This window comes from Mesocricetus auratus, unplaced genomic scaffold, assembly GCF_017639785.1.
Source record: "Mesocricetus auratus isolate SY011 unplaced genomic scaffold, BCM_Maur_2.0 Super-Scaffold_100010, whole genome shotgun sequence".
Classification (NCBI taxonomy): Eukaryota; Metazoa; Chordata; class Mammalia; order Rodentia; family Cricetidae; genus Mesocricetus; species Mesocricetus auratus.
In genome coordinates this window covers 54164937-54192616 of record NW_024429194.1, presented here as the reverse complement: position 1 = coordinate 54192616, position 27680 = coordinate 54164937, and the positions used below count along the sequence as shown (strand labels likewise).

General features: G+C 38.5%; 1 long non-coding RNA gene across 1 annotated transcript in view; it reads left to right on the top strand.

The window, feature by feature from the left end:
* Positions 1 to 13610, top strand: part of LOC121142640 — a 34710-nt gene extending 21100 nt beyond the window's left edge. The window contains exons 3-4 of the long non-coding RNA XR_005879669.1: positions 325 to 421; positions 12946 to 13610. This is a non-coding gene — a long non-coding RNA (uncharacterized LOC121142640). The remainder of the gene's footprint in view (positions 1 to 324; positions 422 to 12945) is intronic.
* Positions 13611 to 27680: the final 14070 nt, after the last annotated feature.

Genomic DNA, 27680 nt, shown 5'->3' with positions numbered 1-27680 from the left:
ATATTCATTTCAAATAAGCTTTATTTGCTTAATAATATGCATTTAAGTTTCTTACAGCATCTTCCCATGACTTTGTAACTTATTTCTCTTAACTCCAAAGTTTCATTGTCTGGGGTACTACAATCTACTCATTGGTTTGTTGAGGGGCATCTCAATTGTTGCAGTGTTTTGGAAATTATGGATAATTCTGATTTAATTGTCCATGTACAGGCTTTGATATGGATATACGTTTCAGCTCACTTAGTTAAATATCAATAAGGATAATTCTTATAGTATACAAGAGTGTGTTTGGATAAGTAAGAAGCTGTCAAACTATCTTCACAGATTGCCTCATGATTTTGGATCCTTACGATAAGTGAATGAAGAGTTCTACTGCTCCACATCCTTGCCAGCAATGTCCAGATTTCAACCATTTTAACAGGTATGTAGGTATTGAATTCAATTGCCATTCTCTCACAACACTTGATATCAAACCTCTTTCAATTATTTGCTATACTTATCTTCTTTGGTGAAGAATCTGTCAGCATTTGTGGTTTTAACCTTTTTTGAGGAGGCTTTGTCTTCAAATTGGCACAATACTCCTTTCTCAGCACCTAAGTGCTAGGTGGCAGGTGTGAGACAGGTGTGAGCCACCAGGAATGGCACAACTCAATTTTTAAAACATGTAGATGGTCAAACTCACTTCCACAATAGTCTTCAGATCAAGTTCCTTCCTAATGTGACGGTTTGAAGAATGCTCTCCACACGTTCATATGTTTGAAAACTTGGTCCCTAGTTAATGGAATTATTTAGGAAGGATTCCAAAGTGTAGCCTTATCAGAGGAGGTGTGGGGAAGGTAGGGTGGTTTGAGGTTTCAAAAGTCCATGCCATTCCCAGTTAGTTCTCTTTTCGGGCCTCATGCTTGTGGATCTGATGTAAGTTCTCATCTACTGCTACAGCATCATGGCTGCCTGCCTACTGCCATGCTTTCTACCAAGATGGGTATAGGACATAACCGTCTGAAACTTAAGTCCCAATAAATCTTTCTTTTGTAAGTTGCCTTAGTCATGATGTTTTGTCACAGCAATTGGAAATTCAACTATTTCCACCATGAGGTTAGACTAAGAATTGGGGTTAATTATGAAAAAAACAATTTACTTATTTGTTATATTTTCTTTAAACATGAAAGACACCTAATATGGTGATATACACCTATAATCCCAGCACTTATGAGGTAAATTGAAGGTTCATTTGAGTTTCATAGAAAAATCTTATTTAAATGAAAACAAAAATGAATAAAAATGTTAACTAATATTTTACACAGGCAATAATATTTATCAAAGTAATAATGCACATAGCCCATATAGCCAAAAATCCCAATGTTACCTTTAAAATGTTCACAGGACACCATAATGATCACCATCTCACTGTATGATTCATTTGAAGACCAAGACTTCTCTCTGAATTATGAGATATACACTCTCTTGATGGAAATGCCCTTGTATTTAATCCTTGTCAAATAAAACAGCTATCAAATTCACTATACATGCTTTGATTCATGAAATAACTATCAGTAACTATTAGCATGGGACCAAAAAGACTATTACTTTCTAAGAGCAATTTTATGTTCAATAGGTACGGTATATTAATAGCTAACAAGTCAAGGATATTTATCTTCTGAAAATTGGTATATCAAAAGATAACAATTTACTATTGGGAAAACATAGACCTTAGTAAATAGTGTTTTACTGCAAGTATGGTTTAGAATAAGAAATTTATTATTCATGGTTCCCAGGCAACTTTTAATATGTTTAAAGGCAACGCTACTAAAATAACAAAGTATAACAACATAAAAAAGGAAGAACACGAACACAGTCAACAAGACATTGTTGTTGGAAAATTATGACCAGAACATATTGTGTGATTTTTTTTCAATTGAAAATACCAAACAACCAGAACAAGAAAAAAGCACTGTAGAAGTCAGAAATCTTTCTCTGTGCTGCAGACAGATGGGAAAACAGGGCAAATTTGGCAGTCATCTATGGTTATGGTGATTAAATGATTAAGTGAGTTGAAAATAATCAAGCACTGTAATCAGCCCTTGGTAAATAGATGTCCATAATGTAAAATCCTAGTACATGAAAAACCCCATTCATAAAATTAGATTCCATACCTATGATCCTAAGTGCTTAGAAGAATAGAGCTCTTTTGAAGCATTTTAGTGAATGTGTGGATTTATGTTAGGTCTTAAATTCAATTCCATTGATCAATGAATCTGTTTTTATGTCAACAAGACAAGACGGCAGCCCACAGAATGGGAAAAGATATTTACCAACCCCACATCTGACAGAGGGCTGATTTCCAAAATACAGAAACAACTCGAGAAGCTAGTCCCTAAAACACCAAATAATCCAAGTGAAAAGTGGGGTACAACACTAAATAGAGAATTCTCAACAGAGGAATCTCAAATGGTTGAAAGATGCTTAAGAAGGTGCTCAATATTCTTAGCCATCAGGGAAATGCAATTCAAAACAGCTTTGAGATACCATCTTGCACCTGTCAGAATGGCTAAAATCTAAAACACCAATGACAGTTCGAGCCCTCACAGGAACCCAAGTTCAGTTCCTAGAATGTATTTGGGGTAGCATACAACCCCCTATAACTCCATCTCCAGGGGATCTGATACCTCTAGCCTTCTTCAGATATGCACACTCATCTGCACACACTTGCAAACAAACACACAATTAAAAATAATAAAAATAGAGATCTTTACCTCTCCTTAGGCTCCTTGAGCCCCAATCCCCAGTCTCATCCCCAGCTCTGTGACAGAAAAACAGACCACAGATATCAGCCCATATCCAGCAAAATTTTCCATCACCATAGAAGGAGAAAATAAGATATTAAATGATAAATGCAAATTTAAGTAATTTTGATCTATAAATCCAGCCTATAAAAGGTGACAGAAAGAAAACCCCAACCTAAGGAAGTTAATGACACTCATGAAAACACAGCAAATAAATAATCACAGATGAGCAAAATCAAAAGAAAGAAAGCATGCACACACACAACAACAACAACAATAACGAAAAAACCAGGAATCAACAACCATTGTTCATTGATGTCTCTCACTATAGCGGTCTCAGTTCCCCAATAAAGAATACATACTAACAGAACCCATGCACAAACAGGCCCCATTCTTCTACTGCATCTAAGAAACACACCTCAAAGTCAAGGACGGGGGGGGTCGGGGGGAGGGCACGGGAGGAGGGGAGGGAAAGGGAGTGGGACCTGGAACTGACTTGTGAAGCAACCTTGTTTCTTATCTAAATTTAAACTGGAAAATAAAAAAATAATAAAATAAAATAAAATAAAAAGTCAAGGACAGACACTACCTCACAGTAAAAGAGTGGAAAACCTATTCCATACAAATAGACCTAAGAAGCAAGCTGGTGTAGCAACTTTAATATCTAACAAAATAACTTAAATCAAAACTAATCACAAAAGATAGGGAATGTCACTACTATTCAACACACACACACACACACACACACCAATCCACCAAGAGGAAATTTCAATTCTTAAGATCTATACCCCCAACACCAACACAAAGGCACCCAAGTATGTGAAAAGAAACTTCTTTTCTCACATACTGACCTTCCCACATTAGTAGTGGGAGACTTCATTACCCTGCTCTCACCAATCGACAGATCATCCAGAAAAAATAAATAAATAAACAGAGAAATGCTATACCTAACAGACATTATAAACCAAATGAACCTAACACGTGTTTACAGAACATTTCACCCAAACATACAAGAATATACCTTCTCCTCTGCACCTCAAAATTGACCACATGTCAGATGCAAAGAAAGTTTCAGCAGATGTAAGAAACTTGAAATAAGTCTCTACATCTGTCAGACCATGGGTTAAAGCTGGATATCAACAACAACAGAAGCAACAGAAATCTTACAAACTTATGGAAACTGAACACTACTTAATAAAAATATATCAAGACAGAAATAAATACTTTCTAAAATTCAATGAAAATGAATATATAGCATACCCCTACTTGTAGGACACAATAAAGTCTGTCCTAAGAGGCAAGTTCATAGCACTAAATGCCTACATAAAAAAAAGCCTAGAGAAATCTTTTACTAGCAACTTAACAGCACACCTGAAAGCTCTAGAACAAAAAGAAGTAAACACACCCAAGAGGAGTTTATGGCAAGAAATAATCAAACCCAAGGCAGAAGCCAATAAAACTGAAACAAAAAGAACAATATAAAGAATCAAGGAGATTTGGTCCTTTGAGAAAAATCAACAAGGTGGACAAACTAACCAAACTAACCAAAAGGCAGAGACAAAATCAGAAGCAAAAAGGAGGAGATAGCAATAGAAACTCAGGAAATTGAGAGAATCATAAGGAAACATTTTTAAAACCTAAACTCCGCCCAATTGGAAAATCTAAAATAAATGGATAATTTTCTCAATAGATGACACTTTCCAAAGTTAAATCAAGATCAGATGAGCAATTTAAACAGACCTATAATCCCTAGTAAAATAGAAGCAGTCACTAAAAGTCTCCCATAAAGAAAAAAATGTGCATAGCCAGTTTTAAAATAGCTAAAACAGAATTCTACCAGACCTTCAAAGAGAAGTTAATTGCAATACCCTTCAAATTATTCAAAAAAAGTAACAGAAGGAATATTGCCAGTTTTTTATAAGGCAAGGCCACAGCTACTCTGAAGCCCAAATCACATAAAGACCTGGCAAAGACAGAGAATTACAGACCAATTTCCCTTAGAGATGCAAACATTCTTTTTTTTTTTTTTGAGGCTTTTTGTTTTGTTTTTGTTTCTTCTTTTTTGTTTTTTGGGGCAAAATTTCTTTATGTAGTCCTGGCAGTACTAGAGCTTGCTCTGTAGACCAGGCTGCCCTGAAACTCACAGAGATATGATGCAAACATTTTTATAAAATACTTGAAAATTGAATCCAAGAACACATGAAAATATCATTCACCATGATCAAGTAGGCCTCATCTAGAGATTCAGTGATGGTTCAAGATATGAAAATCTGTCAATGTAGTTGACCAATAAAAAATTGTCATCTCATTACATACAAAAAAGGTCTTTGACACAATCCAACATACCATCATAATAAAAGTTCTGAGAGATTAGAGATATAAGAAACATACTTCAATCTAATACAGGCAGTTTACAGCAAGCTCCTAGCTAACATCAAAGCAATTTCACTAAAATCAGAAACAAGACAAGGTTGTCCACTATCTGCATACATATTCAATATAGTAAATGAAGTCTTTGCTAGAGCAATAAGACAACTGAAGTATTGGAAAGGAATAAGTCAAAGTATCTTTACTTACAGATGATATGACAGTATGCATAAGTGACTCTAAAAATTCCACTGGGAACTCCTACAACTGATAAACACTTTTTGCAAAGTACTGGGATATAAGATTAATTTACAAAAATCAGTAGCCCTCCTATATACAAATGACAAACAGACTGAACAAAAAAAAAATCAGGAAAACAACATCTTTCACAATAGCCTCATGTGATATAAAATACATTGGGCTAATTCTAACCAAACAAGTAAAAGACTTGTATGATAAAAACTTCAAGTTTTTGAAAAAAGAAATTGAAGACATCAGAAGATGGAAAGATCTCCCATGCTCATGGATCAGGAGGGTTAACACAGTAAAAATGGCCATTTTACCAAAAGCAATCTGCAGAATCAATGCAATCCCCATCAAAATTCCAATACAACTCTTCAAAAATCTTAAAAGGACAATTCTCAACTTCACATGGAAAACCAAATAATCCAGGATAGCTTTAAAAATTAATCCACCGGGCTGTGGTGGCACACGCCTTTAATCCCAGCACTCGGGAGGCAGAGGCAGGCAGATCTCTGTGAGTTTGAGGCCGGGCTGGACTGACAGCCTCCAAAACAATACAGAGAAACCCTGTCTCGTAAAAAACAAAAATAATAATAATAATAATAATAATAATAATCCTATACAATAAAAGAACATCTGGAGGTATCACCATCCCTAATTTCAAGTTGTAATATAGCGCTACACTAATAAAAACCACATGGCATTGACATAAAAACAGATTCATTGATCAATGGAATTGAATTTAAGACCTAAACATAAATCCACACATTCACTAAAATGCTTCAAAAGAGCTCTATTCTTCTAAGCACTTAGGATCATAGGTATGGAATCTAATTTTATGAATGGGGTTTTTCATGTACTAGGATTTTACATTATGGACATCTATTTACCAAGGGCTGATTACAGTGCTTGATTATTTTCAACTCACTTAATCATTTAATCACCATAACCATAGATGACTGCCAAATTTGCCCTGTTTTCCCATCTGTCTGCAGCACAGAGAAAGATTTCTGACTTCTACAGTGCTTTTTTCTTGTTCTGGTTGTTTGGTATTTTCAATTGAAAAAAAATCACACAATATGTTCTGGTCATAATTTTCCCTTTCCACAATTCTGTAGCTAGTAAGTGAAGAAGCTGGAAAATAAATGCAGACATATTTATTGGCTCCACAATCTAAAAGCAGGTACTGTGGTATCCCACTTTCTCTTTGGTGGGTTTATTGTTTCTTCTCGCAATGATGTAATTTCTCAACTTAAAATAGGTGATACAAAATAATGCACCCAGTTAGTTAGACAGTGGGTTTGGGAAGGACTTTCATGTTGAAAAACTCACATTGTTCTTATACCATTAAAGGAAACTTTGTTTTCCCAAACCAAAAGAACTATACTTCTAATTACATGTTACAACTTTTAAAAAATGACTTTAAAAAAAAAGTAACATATTCCATTCAGTACATCCAACTGATGGAAGACGGATGGGGAGGGCACTCCCATATACCAAATAAGCAATTTTATAACAGATCCTCTAGTGGACACGAGCTGGATGGACTGTAATTTAATTAAGTTCTGATTTTCTACATGGAAGCAGCCTCAGATCCCACATGTTAAGGGAGCAGTCCGACAAGACTGTCCTCTAGTGAAATGCCAAATGTATGCCCCACACTCTGGTAGAGGTTTCCACAACCTCCTCCTCAAATTTGATTAGCTTGCTAGAATGACACACAAGGAAACACTTTACTTACATTTTCTGGATAGTACACAGAATCCAGACTGACAGACTGGAAAGACACATATATAGGATAAGGCCTGTGGGAAGGGCCTGTTGCAAGGGCATGGAGTTTCCATGCCTTCTCCAAGTACACCAACCTTTAGTTCCTATAGAGCAGTGGTTGTCAAACTGCAGATTGCAACCCCTTTGAGTTTGTGTATCCTGCACATCAGATATTTATATTATGATTCATAACAGTAGCAAAATTACAGTTATGAAGTAGCAAGGAAATAATTTTATGGTTGGGGTCACCACAGCGTAAAGAACTGTGTTAAAGCGTCTCAGCATTTGGGTAGTAGATCAGTGTTCACCATGGTTTATGAATGAGCTTTGGGAGCCCATTCCAAATAGAGGGATGCTCTCTCAGCCTGGACACATGGGGAAGGGCCTAGGTTCTGCCCAGGATGAAATGACAGACTCTGGAAATCCCCCCAAGGAGGGTCTCACCCTCCCTGGGGAATGATGTGGGGATTGGGTGGGAGACTGGTGGAGAGACAAGGGAGGAGGGGTGGGAGAGGGAGCTGGGACTGACATGTGAATCATTCATGTTTCTAATTTAATTAAAAACATATATTGAGAGAGGAAAAAAAAAAGGTCTCAGCATTAGGAAGGTTGAGAGCCGTTGCTAGAGGATCTCCTTAAATATCTTGACAGGGGTCCCAGAAGTTTTGTAGATCTTGGTCTTTATCATCCTATCACCTCTTTTCTGGAGATTGCTAAGAGAAGCTAACAGTTCCAACCCCCCAGCCCTTTAATCATCATGTCTTTATAGTGACTGGTCCCAGCCTGAAGCTGTCTTCCGGCCTTACTCCACTTCATCCCATTAGTAGTCACTTAATAAATTGTAAGGCTTTAGCAACTTCGTACAAAATCAAATACAAGGGAGATTCCAATAAGCCTTCTTACTTAGGAAATTATACAATATTTAGGATCTTTATGTGAGAAAGCAAGAACAATGACTAAACGTTGCAAAGTTCATGTTATATCTCAGCCATAGCTATCAAAGATTAGCCTTGAAAGCCAAACAATAGCAAACAAAAATTGAATGTCATCCATGATCCACATATTTAGATATTTTTCTCTTCAATGCTAGTCACAGAATTTTGAGTCCCAAATCAGTTCTTACCTGCCTAGAGAAGAAACCTATTCATAACTAATAGAGATCACAACTACTATGATCTCCACTCTGACTTTGGAGAGCACAATACAGCTGCTTACTACTCCATTGTAAAATCATTTTTGCCTGTAGCTGTTAGCTATGTTTCCCCTGAAAGCTTAACAATTATGATCCTTGAAACTCCCCCCTTTAAATTCCATTGCCCAAACTTCAGTCTGTTTGGATTTTTATGGATATTGGCCAAGTTCTCTTTATTTTTTCACATCTTTTAAAATCACTAAGATCAAAGCAGGACATTTTATATAACTTGTCATTAAAATATCATCCTCTTTACATCACTCCATTTTGTGAGTACCAGATTGGGAGGCAAAAGACTTAAGACAAACTCTTCTTTTTCTAGTCTATTACCTATTACTTTTGGATAACTCTCCTAGATTATCTTTGTCTTGGTTTGTTTATATATGGGTACCAGAAACTGCAGTAGGCAATGTTTGTTGCCTCCAGATGCTGTGATTTTATGACTTCCTCCAGCAAAACAATATATATTAGTGGATATCTGTGTATTGCTCACATTTTTGTTTTGCATTATCCTTTGAATATTTTCCCTTCACAAAACAAATTATCCTTTCTTTATCCCCAGGGATTTTCAGTATATTTATTTTTTCAGCTTGTCAAAGTCAGTCAGAAATCTTCCTACGAAGTAAAGAATTCACTTAAAATATCTGCCCTTCAAGTCCAACATGCAGCAGCTAGGCTGGTGTAGAGGAGAGAAAAAAATAATTCTGTGAAAATTGAACCAGTTTCAAGAATTTATATAAAATAAACTAGTGTTTCCCATCTAGTATAAAAAAATAGTAGTATAAGAAGTAGGTCAGAGGTGAGATTATTCTTTGCAATTGGTCTTCCATTTTATTCTTTTTTGGTAATATTTATTTAACACCCTCATTTACTGTGTTAGGTTTCATGCCAAGAAAACATAACAGATGTGTTTCTTGTCCTTGAAAAACTCAAATCCTGAAATAGGTTTCTACAAAATGAGGAAAAGGGTACCAGGCATGAATAACACAGAGAATTCAGGACTCCTTCCTAGTTCCTTTACCACTGTGGGCCAGCTGGAATCTGACAATAAAGAGTTTCGTGTCTAGATATCTAAGACCAGTCTCAGAGCTGGGCAGCCACTGTGCCTTGTTCATCAGTGTGTGTGGCTTTGGGGATTAGCCTTGTCTAGAAACAGACACTGTCTTTACTCTTTTACCAATACTGTTTTCTCACACTAACCTCATTCCCATTTTCTTGTCTTCCCACACATCTCTCCTACTTACTACCTTTATTTGCATACTGGTAATAGATTTCCATAGTTTCCTGTAGAGTTAGTGTCATGGTCTCCTTGTCATTTCAGTTTCCAAAATTATGCTCAACTTGTTTCTCTAAAAACACATCATCAAACTCTTTCTTTCCATGACAAAATGTTTCTAAAAAGAATGATCATTCTAGTCTGTTCTTCTTATACAGATGTTGATATTCTCTGGTGTAGGGCCTACCTGTTATTCTTGTTGGAGTGAGGTGCAGATTTTCTTAACTGGAAGCCACATGGTTTGGAATGGTCATAGAAATTGTGTTATAAAAGAAAACTTGAAAAAGTTCTTATAGCGCATATACCCAAAAGATGCATATTCATAAAACAAGGATGTCTGTTTCACTATGTTCATAGCAGCATTATCTGTAATAGCCAGAACATAGAAGCAACCTAGATGCCCCTAAACTAAAGAATGGATAGAGAAATAGTGGTACATTTACACAATGGAGTACTACTCAGCAGAAAAAAATAACAATGGAATCTTGAAAATCGCAGGGAAATGGATGAAACTAGAAAAAACTATCCTGAGTGAAGTAACCCATTCACAAAAAGATGAACATGGTATGTACTCACTCACATATGGATTTTAGACATAGAGCAAAGGATTACCACCCTACAATCCACACCAGCAGGAAACAAGGAGGACCCTAAGAGGGACATACATGGTCCCCTGGAGAAGGGTAAAGGGACAAGATTTCCTGGGCAAATTGGGAGCATAAGGGAAAGGGAGAGGAAGCTAGAATAAAAAGAAGGGGAGAACAGGAGGGGAGAACAGGAGGGGAGAGGAGGACATGAGGGAGCAGGATGTTTGAGTCTGGGGAAGAATAGAAGAGAGCAAGATAAGAGATACCATAATAGAGGAAGCCATTATAGGTTTAACGAGAAATCTGGCACTAGGGAAATGTCAAGAGATCTACAAGAAAGACACCAATAACAATCTAAACAATAGTGGAGAGGCTACCTTAAATGCCTTTCCCCTATAATAAGATTGATAACTCCCTTAAATCCTATCCTAGAGCCTTCATCCAGCAGCTGATGAAAGCAGAAGCAGACACCCACAGCTAAACACTGAACAGAACTCCAAGAATCCAGTTGCAGAAAGGGAGGAGTGATGAGCAAAGGGGTCAAGACCAGGCTGGTGAAACCAACAGAAACAGCTGACCTGAACAAGGGAGAGCTCATGGACCCCAGACTGATAGCTGGGAAACCAGCATATGACTGATACAGACCCTCTGAACGTGGGTATCAGTGAGGAAGCCTAGGCAATCGATGGGTCCTCTGGTAGTGGATCAGTATTTATCCCTTGTATACGAATGGACTTAGGGAGCCCAATCCACACAGAGGAATACTCTCTCAACCTAGACATATAGGGGAGGACCTAGGCCCTGCTCCAAGTGATGTGACAGACTTTGAAGATCCCCCATGGAAGGCCTCACCCTCCATGGGGAGCTGAAAGGAGATGAGATAGAGGGTTAGTGGGGGGGGCAGGGGAACTGGGATTGACATGTAAAACAAGCTTATTTCTAATATAAATTTTAAAAATAGACAAAAGAAGCAACATGAAGTAAAACAAGAAGAAAGAAAAAAGAAAAACTTCTTATAGCATTGGAATGAAAAGAGATAAATCTTTGAAATTTTCCAGGTATGTTTGAGACCATTTAGGATGTACTAACAAGCCTGTATAATAGAGGTAAGAAATAGCAAAACAAGCAATCTGAATATCTAAGTTATAACCATAGACAAGGAATTAAGCAGTCAAGAGGAGAAACATAGAAAATATTTTAATGAGAATGAGTATGATTATTTGTTGAAGTTATTGCTCACTATTCATTCTTGGTAGAACATATGAACACCCACAGCCTTCATGCCTTAGTATGTAGCAAGTTGTGCTTGATGAAGAAAATATTTAAAAATAGCAATTGACAGTTCTAGGAAGAGAGTTCAATGAGTAAAGCATTTGTCATGAAGACAATAGGAGTTAAGTTCAACCCCAGCCCCCATGTAAAAAGGATGGATGTGGTGGTGCATATAATCCAAGAACTGGGGGACAGAGATGAAAGTTCCCGTAGGGCTTGTTGCCCAACCAGTCTAAGCAAACTGCTGAGCTTCAAGTCAGTGAGAGACCACGTCTCAGGAAATAATTAGAGAAGGAATTGAGGGTAACACCTGATACCAACCTCTAGCCACACACACTGTCCACACACAAACACACACAAAATCACCCAGGTAAAGGAGAGTCATTTCCTTCAGTGGTGTTGGCCCATGGTAAATAGTCCATGGTTCAGCAAAGAGCTGGCCAGTGCTCATGCCGGCAATCCTAATTAAACTCCAGGAGTTACAAAAATAATAATAGTAATAATAATAACTAATTAACTAATTTAAAAAATCTCTGAGGATCTATCAATTAAGTGTAATTAGAAAAAACCATTTAAAAACTGCTAATAAAGAGGTCCTTAAACTGTCCTCAATATTTCTTTACTGTTTTCAAAATTTCTACAATTTTTTTCTAACATACTTAAAATTCATTCTAGTAAGACATAATTATCTTAGTTGTGATACCTACAGAATTCTTTAGGTGTTCTTCCACACTGGTGTTATAAAGTATGGTTTCAATTCATTGCTCACTTAGCTACAGCTCAGTCGGTAAGCATGTTAATTAACTTGATAGCATTTAAACCACCACTTTAAACCATGCAAACACTTCTAAGCAGGCAAGCAGGTTCTCCCCATGGACCAGGTCACATATATAGAAAAAGACTGATTGTTAATTGATTTTGATGACAGTATCACAATGAAAAAATGTTGAAAATTAACTGCTTGGGGGAATTTATACATTCGGTAGAAATAGAATACAGTGCAGTTTTAATTTTTGCTTGGTATTTTAAAAATGCTTCCAGAAGAGGTAATGTTTTATTGATTAGCCAATCCAACAAGTTTTTGCTATGTATAAATAATTGCTAGGTGTTTCAGTGAATTCTAGCTGTAAAACTGACTGAACTCAACACTACTTGGTAAATTACTGTAATTCTTTACTCAACATTTTTCATATTTCCATTAACTTTTATCCTCTGGTAAGTACTAAATGATAAAGTGAACTGCAGTTTGAAATGGTTTATTCGTGCCCAAACATTACTGCTTCACAAAAGGCATCATTTTTGGATACCTAAGTTGTCAGTAAAATAATTGCATTTGCCTTTTAATTGATGCTTGTACCTCTTTGAGGCCATCATTAATGAGCCTCCTTTAATGATTAGCCAGAAAATATCTTCTTATAATTAGCATTTTCCTGACGCCCACTCTCTTTGTCCTAGAGGAACAGAGTGAAGCAACCTTTGAGAAGTTTCATTAAAAGTCAGCGCCAGGCCATGTGTTCCTAGTGGTCGTGGGATGGCTATCTGGATCCACCTAACAAAAGTCTGATGGGAAGTGAAGAGAGTTCTTCATGTTATCATCATCAGCGCTGGAAGTGGGCTTCAGACATTCTCCTCCACTGTGTGAGAATGAAGAGCATCTGTGCAACAAATGCTAGCGTGGGCTACGCAAGCAAAAATAGGATTTCCACTTTGAAATTTCCTTCCCAGATATGTTTGGGGATGACCAAAGAAAAGGAAGGGGGAAAATGGACCAAGTCCATATGGCTTCCTAACTCAGTATTTACAGTCTCCCACCATGAAAAGGTGCGAAGAACAGCATTAGAATAGGCAGGTTGAAGTCATGCTTTCACTAAGAGATCACAGGACTATGCACTTGGTTTAAAATACCGGTACTCTTAGATCAGAAAGTAATTTGAAAAAGACAAATTGGGCCCCTAAATGTTTTCTGACACAGTAGTTGAGGTTGTCATTGAAGAAAAAAAGCCCTCACTTGTTGACTCTATTCAGATAATTAGGACATAGAATTTTTTTTTCGGTTATCACAATCTCTAACTTCCCTAGTCATACCAAATAAATGTAAACTAAATGAATGAAAATGTAGCAATGGTAACATTGAGAAAAACTTGATCTTTCTTTTTTATTATTATTATTTATTACATTTTTAAATTAGAAACAAGTTTGTTTCACATGTCAATCCCAGCTCCCTCTCCCTCCCCTCCTCCCGCACCCTCCCCATCACCGCCCCCCCAGCTTCCCACCCTATCCTCACTCCCTTCCACATAGGGGATATCCAGAGTCTGTCATTTAGCTCAGGGCAGGGTCCAGGCCCTCCTCTCAAGAATCCAGGCTGAGAGAGCATATCTCTTTGTGGTATGGACACACAAAGTCCATTTGTATGCCAGGGATAAATACTGATCCACTGCCCAGGGCCCCATAGATTGTCCAGGCCTCTTCACTGACACTCACATTCAGGGGTTCTGGATCAGTCCCATGCTGGCCTCCCAGCTGTTGGTCTGGGGTCCAAGATCTCCCCTTTGTTCAGGTCAGCTGTTTCTGTGGGTTTCACCAGCCCATTCTTTACCCCTTTGCTCATCACTCCTCCTTCTCTGTCCCTGGGTTCCAGGGATTCAGTTCAGTGTTTAGCTGTAGGTGTCTGCCTCTGCTTCCATCAGTCACTGGATGAAGGTTCTAGGATGGCATATAAGGTAGTGGTCTTTTTATTTTCTTTTTTCAGCTGACCAAAACTCACAGCACAATATGAGTGAGATTAGAAATGTACACATGCAAACCACCTGAGCTCAGGGCAGAGGCCGGAAGCTCCTTAGAACAGAAAATACATACATTTCACAGAAGCAGATTCAGCTGTGTGTTTTTGGCTTGAAAACAGACATTTTTTTAATTCTCTGAGATTATGACTTTGGTTTCCACATGAGTGAACACAGACCAGTTCTTTCCACCACAGCATATAAGACAAATATTGCAAATTTTTTTGGCATTTAGCAGATAATTGCTGGATACTTCTTTTGGTCTTGTCAAGGAAGTTATTTTAACAATGCAAGGAAACCATGTACCATGTGTTTAAAAGTGCATACTGTGAACCTTAATTGCTGAGCAATATTTAGAATATGCCATGCCAACTACATTTTGGCATTTCAGTTTAATTTAAATGCTACCTACTGTAAAAGCAGTTGTGTTTTAATATCATGAGGAAATCATTTATTGCTCTGGACAGAAAACAGAACTGACTGATGGAGAAGAAAGTCATGAGCCAGGCGCGACTCGTCAAGCCTTTCGTCTCCCCATGCAAATGACTACACTGGAAGGACTGTGTATTCCAGACCAACATGAATTGCATAGTGAGTTCAAGTCCAGCCAGGGGTACAAGAGAACCCTTGTCTTTTAAACAAATTAAAGCAGACCGAGTTTTTTTTTGTTTGTTTTTTGCATTCGACATCAACATTAAGAACTGTGCTGCAGAATGAATGGCATAGAGCCATGGTAGGTTAGAGAGGCCCAGCCACCTGAAGCCAGCTGGGAATTTTTTTTTTGAAATTTTTACTGAGTCTGTTAGACAAGAAAACTTCTGGAAATAAGTTCCACAAACTATTCTGAGACTTCTGACCAAATGATACTGGCATCATCTAACAAGCTCAGGCTCTGCTGTCAATTCTCATACGCTATATGTAAAATTCATCTCATCTGTTAAAAATGCATTGACTGCTCGGCAGAATATAGACAGGACTTTAAAAGCCTGGAGTGGTTTTTTTCTGTATGTTATTACCTTAAATTTATAACTCTTACCTTTTTCTCTAGTCTCTGTAATTTGAGAATGTGGGAACTATCTCTATAAAGTTTAATGCATTCCATCCCACTTGCAAGCACCAGGCCAATCTCATTAAGACTGTCTTAGAAAGCCCTCATTGGCCTTCTTGCAAGAATCCTTTTCAATTTTTAGCACATGCCCACATGCAATTAGAAGCAAAGGTCTGATATGTACGGAGAAAACTAAGGTGGTATCCTGACTGCACTTGCTCAGTTCCAGAACCAGAAAGAAGACAGACATCATGACCACCATTGCTTTTAGCACTGTCTTAATTGGATTTGTGATTTTTAAAAACAATGGCCAAGTGGATAACTCCTTAAAATAAAATTAGATGCTGAAATTAGATGCTACGGAGGGTATGAAAGTAGCAAGCTCTGAATCTTGTCTTAAGAAACTAATAGTTTGATACAGGAGGTAAGATATGTAAGTAAGCATAAAAGAGAGAGGTGAGGGGTGGGTCATTTAGTCAAGAGGAGAACCACTTCAGAGAAGTCTGGAGTGGATTGTGCAGGTTTAGGAGCTAACCCAGGAGAAATAATTAGAAGACAGGAATTTCAAAGTCCTTAACTTTACTACTAGCAGGAGGGATGGGAACACCAAAGTCTGTGACCACATTGGGGAGTTGCAGTCCCACCTGGAACCTAGCCACTTAACAATGCAGACTGGAGACATGTCTGAGACCTGCCCATGCTCAATCTGTCCATCTGCCTGTTCCATTGCAGTACATTAGGAATAAATACTACAAGTCACTGAGGGGCTCCCACTTAAGTGAATCTCTGCGATTTCTTTTCTCCTTTTCTAGTCTACTTGTAATGTACACACCAACACATACAAGAGGTTTGCTTTTTAAATACACGCATCCCACACTTAAAACCAAATTCCAATACACCAGGCACCAACGAACCCTCCATCTCTATGTTGGAGACACAAGGCAAAGGGTCAGAGGGGAAGCAATTTTTCAGAGAGGGCTAACCCACGCCCCCTTCAGGGAGGCTTTAGGTAGTTATGGATTCCCACGACATTTACTGCCAAAGGATTAATGTCTGCCCCGAGTCCTGGGTGGATGCCAGCTAGGATAATTGCTTGTGGAAATATTAACTTGGATAAGCTGAAAACCGCCCATATATTAAACAATCCAAAAGCTCTCGCTTTTCTACGCGGTTTTTGTTTCTGGGCAGCCTCATTATAGCTAGTGGTTGTATTTTTTTTTTTGATTATTCACTTTCAGAACATTGGGCAAGTAGAAAAGGTTTAGAAAACTGAATTAAATCCAAAATAGACTGCTTGAAATACGTAGGTTATGGGGTGAACTGCATTCCTGGGCCTTCTAAGGCAATCATTAGCAAGCTCATTGTGGCTACTGCAGGTAAAAGTTAACTCATTAATTTTAATTGGGAAAATCATCTTGACTTCCTTTTCCTAAAGCCCACACTTCATCCCATGGTTTAATTACGTTATTAATGCACCTCACCAAAAAAAAAAAAAGCAGTTCATCTCTTCTTGATCTCTTAATAAGCGTCTCATGACAGTTATCCAAGACTTCCCTGCCGTCTTCATGCCCTGAGTCCTCCATGCTCTCATTCTCCACAGATGAGCTCATTCCCACATAGAGCATGCGCCGAAAGCAATTAGCGCACACTCCCTCTCCTGTTCTGGCATCCATACCTGCACATACGTTACTTGAAGTATTCTCTCAAGGAGCTCTTTCCTTTGCTTCCAACGCTCACCTATCACAGTGTCCCTTGTTTCTCGACTGAAGAGCAGAAACCTCAGCATCATTTGACCAGAGCTTGCTCCAGATGCACAAACTTAGGACACATGCTCACCTGGCCATCATCAAAACCTGTGTTTGAAAGATCCAGGATGAGCGACTTAAGATGTCCGAACAGTCTAAAGCTGTGCATTCAGAAAGATCCCATGGTGAATTACTTATACACACACACACACACACACACACGAGAGAGAGAGAGAGAGAGAGAGAGAGAGAGAGAGAGAGAGAGAGAGAGAGACATACACACACATGCACACACACACACAATCATGGGTGCTCTTTTGTTCAGATCCTAGTCAATTCTGCTTACCCAAGGATTATTTTGTCTTCATTATTTTTATTGTAACCTGCAAATAGTAACCTGTAAGTTTCTTCCTCCATGCTTGCTTCATAGAAAGTCATAACTTTTTTCCATCTTGTCTTTTTCCTTTCATCCCAAACTGGTGGAATGACTTTAAGAATATATATGTATCTGTGTGTTGTGTTGTGTATAAATGCCTCCAATATACAAAGCTAAAAAGAAAAGATGACTCAGAATTCTCTCTTCTCGGGAACAGCCACAGTGACCTCTTTGCCTTTCTCTTTTCTGTATCTTCATTTGGAAAAATGTAGACTGAAGAAAGATACAAAATCTTTGCTACTGTTTTCTTAGAATGAAAAGTGGTTGGGTTTTGTTTTGGGTTTTTTGGGTTTTTGTTTGTTTGTTTTATTTCATTTTTTGGTAACTTAGTATGGCTCAGGTTTCTTTGTTCAAGCAGACCAACAGTGTGTGTGCTCATGTGTACATGTGCACATATGTGTGGGGGGGGGTGTGCACATGCATGTGGAAGCCCTCAGAGTTGACGGTGGGAGTCTTTCTTATCACTCTCCATCTTTTGGATTAAAGCAGTAGAGGCCAGGCGGGAGAAGAAAAGGCAGTGGCAGAAGGAAGTGTCAGTTATCCCTACCACCATGAGCAAGGGCTTTTCAGAGGAGGACATTTCTGAGCTACCTGTGGCAGTGTCCTGGATAAGAGAGGGACAGGATCCCAGAGCGGATGGGTTACATCGTACATCAAGATAATGAAGACTGGTTCCCCACATCTGCATGTAACATTCTTAGAGACACCGCTGAGAGAGCTACCCCACAGCAAAGACTGGCATGGCTTTAGATATCAGGAGTAGCCACACAAGAAGGTCCCTGGAAATTAAAGATAGGACATTTGCATCCCACAATCTCTCCTACTCCACCACAGCCCCTCTAATTTTCTAGCTGTCATTAAGCCACTCTCGTTCCAATGAAGGGAGGAGAAGAGGGTATTTGTAAGCCTAGAATTGGGCTAATTTAACAGAAGTGAAGTCTTGGTCTTCTCAAGTTTGGAAAGAGATTTTTATTTTTTAAGTGATTAGAGCTAACAATTTCTCTTATGTTTTTACTCTGATATAATACTAAAAATAGGCCTTGCCACTCTAAGAATAAAAAATGTGCATGTGTATATCCCATATGTTTTGATACATACACATCTGTGCTGCATACAGACACCGCATCACATATATGTTGCTTTTATGTATACTATATGTGCACCCCATAAGTCTTCTAGTATTTTAATGGTCTCATTCCTCATCTTAAATTTTTTACTTCACCCTCTAGCCAATCTGTGTAATAGGAATGCGACTTAAAAATTATTTCCCAAATAGTTAACCAACCTAATTACCATCTTTCCCACATACACAACTCACAAAGGGAATAAACTTGCTACCCTGAGAAAGGGAAGCCCAAAGCTGTTACTTATTTTTCTTTCTTTGGTGTCAGTCTGGTTCCTTTCCCAAGTCCCTCAATGGTGCCCTCTTTCAGCTGCACTCTGAAGTCAGTGATCTCTCTGAGAGCAGCAGCTTCTCTGGCTGTAGCACTGACACATTTGAAGGGCTGAATTGGAGAAGAGCCTGCCCTGTCAGGCAGAACCAGGACTCGTGGTGAGAAAACTCAGTGCAAATTAAAATTGTCAAACAGTGACATGTCTCATCCTGTGAGGAATTAATTCCTTCTTTTGCTACTCTGTCTATGAAAATAATTTCAGCTGGAAGACTGCTTGTCAGGAAGGCTATGGGAGAGATCCTCTCACAGAGGGAAGGATGGGGGGGAAATTATCTCATGCCGTGGATGTGGGGCTGCATAGAACAGAGCTGGAGTAGTCAAAGTGCAACCAGCTGAGAAAGGAGAGTCCCCGACTGCTAAGGCAGCTCTTGTGCAAGCGCACCCACTTTCTCATTAAAAATTATGTAAGACATTAGATGGTGATTCGGGATGTTATAGAGATTTTATCAGCAGGAAAACTATGAGGTTTGGAATAAAATTGCCAAGTACCATGCTTTTTTAATGACCTTATAATAATGGGGCTAACTTTTCTGGATACCTAGCATAATCATTTTAAAATCATAAGCATTTGCTATTGGCATTATATACTTTTGCAAAATGATAGTATATCAAACATCACTATATATTTTGTTTCAATTCAAGCATATAAATAACCATAGTAAATTGAGTAACTGAAAACATATTGGCCAGAGTTTGACATTAACATAACCCATTGGAATATTTTCTTTGTTATTGTTTATTTGGGATTTCATGAATGTTTATTTTCCTTTTTTCATACAGGCCAAGCTGGCCTCATTCTCCCAAATGCTGCATCTTTCTTTTACTGTAGGGGCTTTGTTAGATCAAAGTGTCATTGGTACATTTCTGAAAGAGGTTCTTAACAGTGTCCATCAGCTCAAGTCTGACATCCACGAATTGGAGGCAGGAGAGCTTAGGAAGCTACTCTAGCGACCGAGGCTCCTACCAAGCTCTGGCTAGGAGTGGAGAAGCAGGGTTATTAATACATTGCAACTACGGTCACAGAAGGGAATCGCACTCTGTGCGCTTTGACTTGATTATTGCTAAATGTTTCCCTTCAGAAGCATTACATTAATTTTCAATTTCAGAAAGAAAATTACTTTCTCAATGCCTATAACAAGATGCTACCCAGGTTCATCCCAAACCTGGACCTTTGCCAAGTGCCTTGAGATATTCTTGACAGATAATTTCCTCTCCCCTCCTCTCTGCATTCACCCCGCTCTTAATTATCTAGTGGGTGGAAAATATCATTTTATGCTAAATGACTTTCTGCAGATGCTATTTGGATTACCTATAAAACTTAGTCACTAATTCACAATGGGACCAGATAAAGGTTTTAAAAACGCTGTGACTATAGCATTCATAACATCTGTTTTAAAAATATCATTAGCGACATCTATATTTAATGTATAGAATGAAATGTGTTCGAGAGCTTAGCAGGTGGAAGAAGGCAAGAGAGCTGTTTATTTAATTAGCAAGTGTTTATGGATCAACTCGGATACAGTACTTGCACCCCAGCCCCTGAAAGAATCAGTATGCTCATTTCAGTAGTGTGAAGCATATTTAATACATTCCTTATACTGCACAATGGGCTCATGATTCTCAGAACATCCAGTGTTTAACATCTAGTACTTCAGTATTTGCACATATGAGATTGTGTTTTGTGTAAAATTTAGGGATGTCTCAAAACACATGTTCTATGAGCTGTTGTGTATTTGATGCCATCTAAGTCATTAGTATTTTTCAGTGTGTCACAGAACTTCCTAGATATTCACTTTCTTCTGAGGTTAGATGATATCCTGAGAATTATCACTATGCTGCTTAAGATAATAAAGCTTGCCTCTGTTCACATATATCCCATAATATATGAGACATATAGGTCATAAGACATTGCTGTTTCTATTCAGTCCCTACTTCTTGGAAGGTCCTAAAGCTCTTGTTAGTAATAAAAAGCTGATTGGCCTGTAGCTAGGCAGAGAGAACACTGAGAAGAAGAAGGAGCAGAGTCAGGGAGTCAAGAAAGTCTCACGCCAAATGCAGAAGAAGCAACACAGAAAGGTCATAGATGAGGTAAACAAGCCTATTAATCTACGGATTATTATAAATTGGTTCATTTAAGTTATTAGAGCTAGATTAAAGCAAGTGTAACCTATTGGCCAAGTATTTACAATTAGTAAGAAGTCTCTGTGTGATTATTTGGGAGTTGCTGGCCAGACACAGCTGACCTGTGGTCCCAATGAAAAATCCTGCCTACAATCATTAGTCAACATGAAAGTACAACTTAAAGTCATGTATATCAAAGTGTCACAATGTACTCCATTAATATATAGTTACTGTTTCTAACTTAAAATGTTGTGTACTGGGTCCAGTTGGATAGGAGAAACTTACAGTGTTATGTGGCCTAACTATAGCTGCTAAGTAACTAAATGCTTCAGCCCCAAATGAACATACAGAGATGATATATTAATTATAAAACTGTTGGCAGATTGCTAGGGCTTCTTATTGACTAGCTCTGTCTTAATTAACCCATAACTACTAATCTATGTATTTCTACATGGTCTTATCTTACCAGAGAACACCTGGTATCTTCCCAGTCTCTACATGGCATCCCTTTGCTTTCTCCCTCTGCCTACCTTTCCCAGAATTTTCCTCGTCTCCTAGTCATGCCTATCTTGCTGCCTCTATTGTCCAAACAGTGTTTTTTTCATCAACCAACAACAGAAACATATATACAGAAAGACATCCCTCATCAAATGCTCCACAGTAACTAATAGAACTTTGAATGTTCCAAATGTATACACACAATGAAATGATAACTATCCAAGTAGGCAGATATCCCAGCTTCCCTGAGCTGATTACTATACTTTTTGTATATAGATTGCACTGACAGTCAGTAAACACATACAATTATTATTATGATTACAATTATTAAAATTAGAGTACATTTTAGGTGATTATTTTTCAATGTGTATGTACTGGGTGTACTGCTGTCTACATGTGCAACATTTGCATGCAGAGGGCAGAAGAGGGCTTTGAAGTTGCCATGACTGGAGTTACAGGCAGTTATAAGCCGCCCAATGTGGGTGTTAGCAACTGAACCCAGGTCCTCTGCAAGAGGATCAAGTGTTCTTAACCACTGAATCATCTCTCTAGCCCCTAAAAATGTATTTTTAAAAGAATTAATAGTGGCTGGGGAAATGACTGTTCGTAAAACACTTCTCTGGCAAGAACAAGTTCCTGAATTTGATCCCCATAAGACATATTTTAAAATGAGATACTTGAGGTGGTATGCACTTGCCACCTCAGCAGAAAATGGGGAGACAGGTGAATCATTGATACTCCCTGGCTGTTTATCTTAGACTAGCTGATGAGTTCCAGGCCAGTGAGAGCTTTGCCTAAAAAAAAAAACCAAAGTGTTAGCAGCATCAAAACAACATCCAGGGTTGTCCTCCATCCACACATATGTACAACCACATATGCATGTGCACTAATTGCATACAAATATGCACCCACACACAAACATACATCACACATACATGCCCAACCACATATTCATAAGCACTCACTTACATACAAGCGCATGTCCACGCACATGCACAACCACATACGGATGTGCACTTATTGCATACAAACAAACATGTGCATAAACACTAAAACATAATGAAATCATACCTGTAGCATATCCTTTTGTAGAATATTTTATTTTTTCCTTTTTTTATTTAAATTAGAAACAAGCTTGTTTTACATGTCAATCCCAGTTCCCTCTCCCTCCCCTCCTCCCCTGTCCTGCACCGACTCACTATCCCAACCCTTTCTGCTCCTCAGGGAGGGTAAGGCCTCCCATGGGGGAATCTTCAAAGTCTATCATATCACTTGGAACAGGGCCTAGGCTCTCAGGTGTGTGTCTAGGCTGAGACAGTATCCCTCTATGTGGAATGAGCTTCCAAAGTCCATTCTTGTACTAGAGATAAATACTGATCCACTACCAGAGGCCCCATAGATTAACCAGACCTCCAAACTGACATCCTCATTCAGGGGCCTCTAGGATGACATATAAGGTAGTCATCAATCTCATTATTGGGGAAGGGCATTTAAGGTAGCTTCTAGACTATTGCTTAGATTGTTAGTTGCAGTCAACCATGTAGATCTCTGGACATTTCCTTAGTGCCAGATTTCTCTTTAAACCTCTAATGGCTCCCTGTATTATGGTATCTCTTTTTTTGCTCTTCCCCTGACTTGATCTTCCTGCTCCCTCATGTCCTCTTCTCCCCTTCTCTTTCTCCTAACTCCCTCTCCCCTCCCCCATGCTTCCAATTAGCTCAGGAGATCTTGTCCCTTCCCCTTCTCTGGGGAACATGTATGTCTCTCCTAGTGTCCTCCTTGTTTCCTAGCTTCTCTGCTGGTGTGGATTGTAGGCTGCTACTCCTTTGCTCTATGTCTAAAATCCATATGTGAGTGAGTACATACCATGCTTGTCTTTTTGTGAATGGGTTACCTCACTCAGGATGGTTTCTTCGAGTTCCACCAGTTTGACTGCGAATTTCAAGATTCCATTGGGTTTTTTTTCCTCTAAGTAGTACTGCATTGTGTAAATGTACCACATTTTCTCCATCAATTCTTCAATCAAGGGGTATCTAGGTTGCTTTGACATACCTTACTCATTCTCTCATTTGTTTACTCAAATCATACTCAAATTACTTTCTCATTTCCAAGCACTGTAATAAGAGGTAATGTAAACACGTCACTTTTTTAAAACTTCTAACAGCTTTAAACAAACTGATGACAAAACAAGGTGGTGGTGTTTTAAAGAGGCCTAAATTTATAAATGCAGTGGTGGCCAAGCTCTGGGAGGCAGAGTAAGTCCCTAGACAACTGGAACGCCAGGTAAAACACTTACAAGAAAATATGAGGAGAAGTCAGGAAAGAAGAAGAAAACCAGCTGCACATGGGTATGACAGAACATGGAGGATGTGGAGAAATGCAAGGAACTTTTCCTTCACGAGAAAAGGGCAAAGCTGTTTTTAACTGGAAGGCAGGTTAACCAGCACAATGGGTAAGGAGGCATGATACCCTGTGCTCCTCTACTGCCTGAGACTTGATCTAATTTTTGCTCAGGGCTGTACAGGATTCCTTATTGGTGACCAATAGGTGTTAGTTAAATTTTTTAACTATATCTATTAATTAGTGTTTGGTAATTAATGTGGACAAATTGAAAAGACGAAATACATCAGAGTTTCCTGGTTAGTTCATAGATTTGGGGTGGAAATGAACATCCAACTGCCATGCTAATATATTGCAGGTTCTCTTTAAAACCGAGTAGTTTGTACAGTTCTAACATGAGTTTTGCTGTTTGATGTGTATCTCTGAGGGTTTATAGTTTAAAATATGACTTCCTTTCATCAGGTTTTAGTTGAACTCATTTTTCTTGGGAGTGTAGTCATGGATTTGCTCCTCTGAAGTGCTGACCCTTCATCCTCAAATCATTTCTAGCAGGGATTCCTAAAAGACCTACCTGTTGAACACATTGGCAATGTGAGATGAGACATGCATTCAAATAATAAATTCTGACACACTCTGAAAATACTGTTAGGGATGAGGGGGAAGTCAATTGTCTTAGTATCTCATAAGTTAGAATTTAAATAGTTTTAAAAAGTAAATTTGAGCCACATTTTTTATGTCTTTTGAATACAAAAGCTACACAAAACAAGACTGAACCAATAGCTCTTTGGTAATAGGAATCATTGAATATAAAATGAAAAGACAAAGGGGTAACAGAATTTTTAATACTTATGCATCCTGGACCCATGCATGTCTAGTAAGTCAGAATAATATGGATAATTCAAGAAGCCCAAATTTAAAAAGTTCCCTGTGTATTCTCTTGTATGGTAAATACTTGAGAGTTTCATTATTTGACCATATTTAGGTAAGAACTTTCTGCTCTATATCTCACGTAGAAATAGATGCTTAATTCCTACCCAAGACTAAGGACACCTAAATAATTTATTCCTGGGCACAGTAGTTTATCTTTAGCTCCTATCAGTCCTTCACTATCAATCAGGACAGTCCCTAAATAAACAGATGGGATTTTTACCAAGCTCTGACAGTCAGCAGGCATTGTTGAGCCAAGAATGAAAATTAATTCCATAGACAATGACCTTCTTCTGAAAATGCTTACATAGTCAAGGTTTGCATTCAATCACTTCAGAGATGCAGTCCACTTGATTTAAGATGGGCCTTTCTTTCTATCATTAGATTGCTTGGTTTCTAGCAGGAGCTAGTGGGGAAAGTATTTGTCAGATAACAATGCTGTCTGAATCTTTGCAAATGATGAGGCATTTAGAAACCAGTTTCTTTCCACATAATTTCACATCTTTGCCCTGTGGAATGACCCCAAAACATCAGACCCACAATGGTTGGCAATGCATCTTGAGTGGTTCAGATTCAGGTGCAAGCAGCATGGTTTTAGTACCACCTCGATTTCAGACGACTATGTTTAGTACAGTTGGTATGGATTCACTCCTCAACAAAGTGTAGCTATTCTCTTTTTATAGATGAAATAACAGAGATTCAGGAACTGCGGGAGTCCGTCAGGAGAGTACCTGCTATGCAATCATGGTGACTTTAGTTCAATCCCTAGCACCTCCCTAAAAAAGGTGCTGTGGTGGTGTGTCTGTGACCCAGGTACTGGGGAGGCAGAGATGGGTGGGTTCCTGGAGATTCCTGGCCAGCCAGCCCACTATTCAGTGAGTTCCAGGCCAAGAGAGAGGCCCTATTTCCAAAGACAAGGTGAACAGCCCCTGAAGAACACCTCTGTCCTCCTCATATACTATATTAAATGATATTTATGGAGTTTAATCAACACAACATTTCAAGTTAATGTTAAACACAAGATTTAGAATTGTATTTCTTGATTTTAAGTTCTCAGTTCTCTTAATTCTTTCTCTCCATCTCAGCAAAAGTCTTTGTTTAATACATTATTCTCTCTAAATGGCCCCATATGTGTTGTAACTACCAAAGTAAATTATAGAAAAGTCTAGAAATTTCAAGCTAGATATTTTTTTCTCCTATTCCAATCACACAAACCTCATCGCACTATTACCTTCAGAGAAATTTGTCATTGACTAGAAAGAAGAACCAGCTCTTCTGGCTTTTAGTAGTAATGAAGGCTTTCCATACCCAAGTACATTTAGAATTAGCAACTAATGCAGAATGCTCTCTGTTTTAAGCCTATTTTTAATGAAACAAAACCCCAAGCGGTATTCATAGTCTTCAAAGACACTTTCTAGCTTTAGCTGAATATAACTACTGAGTTGAGATCTTTTCTCAACCTACAAAAGTAATTAATTCACCACCTGGCTTAGAGCCTCAGAAGGATTAAATATAAAACATGAAAATTGCTTTCAGTGAAGGGGCAATGAGATGAGATCGCATGAGAACTTAGTAACAGGCTCTTAAAATCAAAGACAGCACATTGGCCACAGGTCAGAGGTGTCTGCCATGCACAAACACGCCAATGCTTCAGACAACTGCATTGGAGCACTAAGATTATATCCCCTGGGTCCATTTCTCAGAACCACTACAGAGACTTGAATTTACCCTGTCCTTTTTGCTTCCTGATCACCACGAGGCTTTAAAAATCAAACAGCATTGGCATAAAAGGAAGTGCATCACTGGGTTGTCTAAAAGGAAAGAAAAATAACTACAGAATACAATTACCTGATTCATGTAGGTTATAAATATTCCTTTACCTGTTCAGCCCTCTCATCGCCCTCTACACAACTATTCTTAAGAAAGGAGATTCAAATTCTTCAGAGTGAAGACTGCAAAACACAGCCATGCTTTCCCCTGCCTTTCAATGACTTAACAAACCAGGAAAATAGAATCAGTAATTAAACCTCAGAGTCAGCCTGGCCAGGGGCAGATGGCTTATCAATTGTTAGTTCTGTGGCCTCACTCACAATGAAAATTACAAGCAAGAGTCATGTGAAACCTCTAAATAAAAAATGGCCCAGAGCAAAGAGCGTAGGACTCAAAACACAGTGGACACTCAGCGTTGCATCCTCATCCTCCTCCTCTTCCTCCTCCTCCTTCTCCTCCTCCTCCTCCTCATCATCATATCTGGAACCTGGCAAGGAAAACAGAGCATGAACATGGTCCTATCAGACAGTGACCTGCTGAATAAGAGTCTGTGCAAAGAGAAAGGAAGCAGCTGAGGGGGTTTTCAGCAACAGTATTTCAGGTCTTTTTGATCAACTATTTTTATCAGTGACTTGGTTGGTGATTTATCACATTCAAAGACAATCTGACATATCTAGTATAACACCTAACATTCCTTGTGTCAGTCTTTCTCAGCTTCTTACTAAAAGGTCTGTGAAAAAGCAACACCTTATCAATACATGAAACCCTGGAAGGGTTGCTGTTGTGAGGATTCAGGACCATGCTCAGGAGCAATATGAATTAAGCAGCTTGTATACTAATGTCTCCCAGTCCACATAGCTGGATACATGTTCATTTTATCTACCTTGTATTTGTTGATCACTTACACATATATTTATAACACTGTGTTAGGATCGTACAGTTTATCCAGAGAGTAAAGCAAACTCCTGTCTACATGAAGCAAATAGACAGAAATGGCCATTAAAATAAAAATGATATATTATATTGTATGTGATATGTATATGTGTGTGTGATGTGTTCTCTGGTACT